Source organism: Rutidosis leptorrhynchoides, chromosome 4 (assembly GCF_046630445.1).
Source record: "Rutidosis leptorrhynchoides isolate AG116_Rl617_1_P2 chromosome 4, CSIRO_AGI_Rlap_v1, whole genome shotgun sequence".
Classification (NCBI taxonomy): Eukaryota; Viridiplantae; Streptophyta; class Magnoliopsida; order Asterales; family Asteraceae; genus Rutidosis; species Rutidosis leptorrhynchoides.
Window position 1 is genome coordinate 187,811,004 of NC_092336.1, and position 6,408 is coordinate 187,817,411.

The following is a 6,408-nucleotide window of genomic DNA, read 5'->3' on the forward strand; positions in this document are numbered from 1 at the left end:
TCAACCGAAATATTTTTATAACCCAAAATCTGTTTCTTTCTTCTTCTTCATAAATCTTAATCGATCAGGGACTTATAACATTTCTAAATACGAATTTAGATACTTCAATATAATCACAAACCAATATCAAATGTTTATATTTAGCTAGAAACAAGTAAAATTTTAAAAAAAACGACCCTAGCAGCAGGTTCTGCTGTCGCAATACTCAACTCAAAAAAAAATATTGATTTCGTATTTTAAGAACGTTTAAGCCCACGATTCCCAAATGAAAAAGGTTTTAACTCAACCCTATAATCTTTCTGGATCATCGGTTTAACATAAATCACCAAAACAATTTCAAATTTCACGAAGAACAGAACAGTTGACCTTCGAAAATAAATAGTTTGACTTCGAAATTAGAAGTCGATAATGAAAATTGGCATCTGAAACTTTGCAGAGAATTTTAGTAGAGGATTCCTCACATCTCTGTATTTTTAGATTTTTAAGAAAGAATCGATTTTTGAGCTTTTGATTTGGTTATAGTTCGGTCAGGGAGCAGTTTTGGGTTTCACTCAATTTCAGTCTAAATCACTCGATTACAGCAGCGATATCTTGATATCTGATAATATTTGAGAAGTGTTTTTATCGTTTTACAATGATTAAGGATCGAATACATATAGAGAGAGAGGGGTCGACAGTTTCACGGGTTAAACAGAAATATGAGAAAGAGATAAATAAAAACAGATACTTGTATCCTAAAATCTCGCATATATATATATATATATATCTATTTTACCTAAAATTATGTTTACCTTAATATTTTCTACAATTAATACATATATTAAATATAATTATATGTTAATATTACTAAAAATGTTTTAGATAATATTACTTAATCCAAAATCTGTGAATTCAATCAATTTAATAAATAATATTAATATGTGATAATAATATATTAATTATAATAATAAAAATGCTAATAATATCATTATTAGTGATAATAATAATACTAATTATAATAATTCTTCTTAATGGTACAATAATAATATTATTAAAGATATTAATATTAAAAGTAATACTAATAATATAACAAATTGCATTATATTTTATTAATTATATAATATCATATAATACCTTCTATAATAATTTATATCGGGTATTAAATTTTTATATATTTAAATACATATTAATATTAATAATTGAGTATACTATATATAATTATGTTTTTAAATAACAGACTTTATATATATATATATATATATATATATATATATATATATATATATATATATATATATATATATATATATATATATACATATATATATATATATCTACTGGAGCAAATAAACATAAAGTATAACATTATACATTTAATGCATTGTTAACGCTGACATATCATGTTCGAAATCACCTACGTTTAATATACTCTAAATATTTGAGATAACAAGTTTTAGTTATTTTAAGTTACCTAAAATCCCATATCAGTTTATTATTATAATTAATTTATTAATTTATTATTATTTTTTTTTTTAATTATTTACACATATAACTATCTATACATATATTTCTGCTTACAATTAGAGGTTCGTGAATCGTCGGGAATAGTCAAAAGGGTAATTGATTATCCGAATATAGTTTTCAAACTTTCTAGACTCAACATTAGGGTTTTTGCTTATCATGTCGGAGATATATAGAGAATAATGTTTAAATTTGGTCGGAAATTTCCGGGTCGTTACAGTACCCACCCGTTAAAGAAATTTCGTCCCCGAAATTTGATAGAGGTTGTCATGGATAATAATAAGAATGTTTTTATGACGAATATGAGGTGATAATGGAGTTTTATCATTATTGAGGGATATAGATAAAACGATTCGATCATGTGAAGCGTACAAGTGAAGCTATCACAAAAGAGTGAAATGAGTAAATAAATATATTAGTTTCAACCGATGACGTGGTTAGGATTTGATTTCCGGAATTTAAGGGATTTAAAGAAAATCTTACGTATTAAGATTTGGTTCTTCGGTGATTTAGAAAATCAGGATCTTCTTTGATTAAATGTGGCAATCTGTTTTTATTTCTCTGTCGGATATTTCTCTATAAATTCACTCCTTCGTTCCTTATTTTTCACAACTCACATCTTCTACTCTTTCTCCTTAATTCTTACTTTAAAGCATTCTTTAAAATGCTCCATCCCGTACTGATTCTTGATATACTCCTAATTTTTATATCTATCATTCTTCTTTTTCATCTACCACCAGAAGAATCTATTTACTTATACTATACTCTTGTGTTTATAGTGTTTCTAGTTCTCCCGTGTCTCTATATTGTTATTTGCATAAATATACACGGTTTGTAAATTCTGGGTGATTCTTGGGTTTTATATCTTCCCTTATACTTCGATGCCCATGCTTCTGTCTTTTATAATCATTGTCATCCACAGTTAACACTTTCTCCTAATTGCTTCTATTTATATTCCAATTTCTATTTTGGGGCTTTGTCCTTCGTTTCTTCTTCCCGTCCTCAAGTCAAGCGATCAATGATCCCAAGTTCGTAGGTATGAAATTTGAAATGAACATAGTAAATGTTTTAAGAAAGAATTAGTAATGGCACGATTTTAATTTGTCAAATTACCAAAATATCCAGAAAGATAGAACTATCAAGATGATATATTCTTGATATGTTTGGAGATTGGATAGAATGTAAGAGCCGTGTAACATGGCACATGATGATGGTACTGTGAATCATCACATTCCATTAGAAACTCAACATGTATTACTGTAATATAATGAAGTTGATCAAGTTTCATTATATTATACTAATTCATGCATCAGTTCCCAACACTGCTTCAGAACATTCCTATTTTAAACTTGAAGGTTTTAGAACTTAGAAACTAACACAGTTTCTTTTATGTTGTAACGCAGATATCACGGAGAGATAAATGATCTCAGATAAGAATGGTTGTGAAAATATCTCTAGAAATATGGAGAATATGTATAGCGGAAAATATGAAGATATCTTATAATATCTAAGATAAGATGATGATGAAGAATATCATCTGGAAAGGTTTAGAATAAGGAGTAGAGTTCTTACTAACGGTTTTAGCAGGTACTGAATCATTTGGATTCTTTGAAGGCAGGTTCAGTCCTTGTATTTGTTCTTTGTTTCCTTCACGGTTTGCTCAATCCGTTTTTTTTTCAGTACCAAATTTTCTATCGAGCGTTCCCAACACTCTATTCTTTATCATCAAACTTTTGGCTATTTAGGCTATCTATGAATTTACTGTTTCCTCTGCATTTAATGCAGCCATAACTGAATCGTCAATTATCAATCCGAGGTGTTTCCGAGCGAATTGTGTTTTTAGATGATTAAATGCTGATGATAAAATGGCGGAGTATGAAAGGTTCCCCGGTAACGATGAGGAAAACCAATCGTATATATCAAAGTTATAATAAGACTTTTTTTTTTTTTTTTTTTTTTTTTTTTTTACGAATGAAAGGTCGAAGTTGTTCTGCTGAAGCTGTGATAAAATTGGCTACTTTGAAAAGGAATCGCAAAGTTATTTTGGGTAATAATAACACTAAAGAAATTAACACTGCTGCGTGTTAAACGTTGATTCAGTCTCCGAGAGTCTTACAGGAGCATAAGTCTTTTCTTCCGTTGATGAAACACGGTTGATTCATCCTCTCGATTGAGGGGTTTTCAAGAATCATGAAAGATTTGAACACGCATTGTAGTTGTCGAGATACAAATGAGGTTTAGGATGAAATCAAGTGGCAAACTTGAAGATTAGTTTAGTTTCATATGTTATAATCAATATTTTAAATTCATTTTAATTGTCCAAAGTTAGCAGTCCAATAGTCCGATTGTACAATGATCCAATATATTCATATATAAATTAAATATATAATATTTGAATTAACTTATACGTATCGTGACCCGTGTACCAGTCTCAGTGTCGATCACAACTCAAAGTATATATATATTTTGGAATCAACCTCAACCCTGTATAGCCAACTCCAACATTCACATATAGAGTGTCTATGGTTGTTCCGAAATATATATATAGATGGGTCGATATGATAGGTCGAAACCTTGTATACGTGTCCCGTTATTTAAAGTGCGTAAAATAAATAACAGAACTTAAATGACGATAATTAAAATTGCGAGAATGTAAATTGCGATAAATTAAATGTTAATCAGTTAGCTGGGAACAGTTAGCCGGAACAGTTAGCATGGAATCCTTAACAGATTTCAATTAGTTAGTTCGTGTGTTTCTAATAATTTTTAATTTGTCCAATGTTTCTTCTTTATGCCACTTGTTAGATTCTGATAGGTCAAAATCCAAATATGAAATTTGAATAGAGGTGGTTATTCTATGGTGAACGGATACGTATATCGGTAGTTGTAAGTAGGATAGTAAATGATCGTTGAATCAGATTCGAAGAATGTACAGTGTAACTTATTAATGTGAATTCTAAACATTCCTCGGGTACTACCCACCCGTTAAAATATTTTCATCATTAACAGTTTGTACAAAAGAATTTTTAATTACAATCTTTATGAAAATATGCTTGCATATATATTTTCATCGGATGTAATCATGGATTTAATGAGTCAAAAACTCATCTGATTTACCGTTAATACTAGATTACATAATCTCTAAAACTTTAGAAATTACATATTCACTATGTCGAACGAGGAAAAATGAGGTAGAATGATACGTAAAGCGAAGATAGCCGATGTAGATCGATGTGTAGAACGAAGTTCATACTCGAAGTACAGATGGTGATATTAAGGCGTGTAATGTTGATATTCGAGGTACAGATTGTGATATTGAGAGTTACGGCGCGGTTATGGTTTAGAGATGATAAGGGTACTGTCAACTTCGATGATGGTGGTACTGATTATGCTGCTGGTGAATGAGAGAGAAAATGGTTTCTCGAACAGGTTCGCCGGTAAGCGTTTCAGGTTCAAAAGGGCAATTTGGTGGATGGAAAAGATCTTCGATGTGAAATGATTTTCGAATATAGAATGATATTCTAACTTCATAGAATATCCATATATATGGTACTAAAGATTTCGTAGGCTATAGAGGAACCTACGGCATATGTCAGGCAAGTCTACAGGTGCGCTGAGATATGAATTATCGAATATATTAAGATATGAATTTTGTCTATACACTATCGATGCACTAAATGCAGTAAGACGTGTCTAGACTTATGAATGATAAGCAGGCAATTCCCTAAGAATGATAAGCAGATGGTTTCCGACTAGAAATGATAAGCAAAACTTTTTGACATGTAGACACGGTCAAAGTCCAGACTCACTAATGTATCCTAACAACTACCAGTCAGACACACTAATGCAAGACCTGGTTCGCTAAGACCAACGCTCTGATACCACCTGTAACGACCCGTCCTTATCCTCCCGGACGATATCATCAACAGTTGGTCCCATCGCGATGATCGACTCCAAGTAATGTCCTTAATATGAGCTAATGCACAGCGGAAGACTTAATTCGTACCTGAGAATAACATGCTTTAAAAAGTCAACATAAAGTTGGTGAGATATATAGGTTTGATGCTAGCAGCGTTATAACTATGGACCACAAGATTTCATATATAAACATTTTAATAAAAGTATTCTAAGTGGTTGAGCACTTGGTAACCATACTTAACATTTTCACGTCGCATATTCCCTTTAATATGAAATCTTACTACACCGTACCAAGTGTAGTCACAAAACGAAGTACTGTGCAACCGTTGAATACTGGTCGTCCAGTCCGGTTGGGGTTGTCAGGCCCGATAGATCTATCAACAGGATTCGCGTTTACAATACCGCTGTAAATATTAGTTACCAAGCTACAGGGAAGTATGCCAGTGGTACAACTCAACGTAGAACATATTTTTCAGTTACTTGTGTCCATATCGTAAAACATAAAATACATGTATTCTCATCCCGAAATATTTAGAGTTTAAAAGTGGGACTATATACTCACCTAATGTATTTTGTAGTAAAAATACATATAACACCATTGGTAACTTATAAGGTTGGCCTTCGATTCACGAACCTATATCATTCGTATATCTATTAATACATATAATCGTAACAGAATGAATTTATTTATTATATCCTAATTTATATATTTAATTTGCGTATATATATTCAAAATGTTTAGTATTAATATTGTTATATACATATTTGATTAGTATTTTAATAAAAGTCCTAACTTGTTATATATGGATTTTTATATAAATTTTGTTAATATAATAAAAACATACTTAACCCTAATAATATTTTTAAAACTTTTATTTTTACAAACATAACTATTTTATTAATAATGATATAGATAAAATTTGTACTAATAATAATAATGATAGTTTTAAATGAAAAAAAATATAATATTAAATTTAGTAATAACTATCA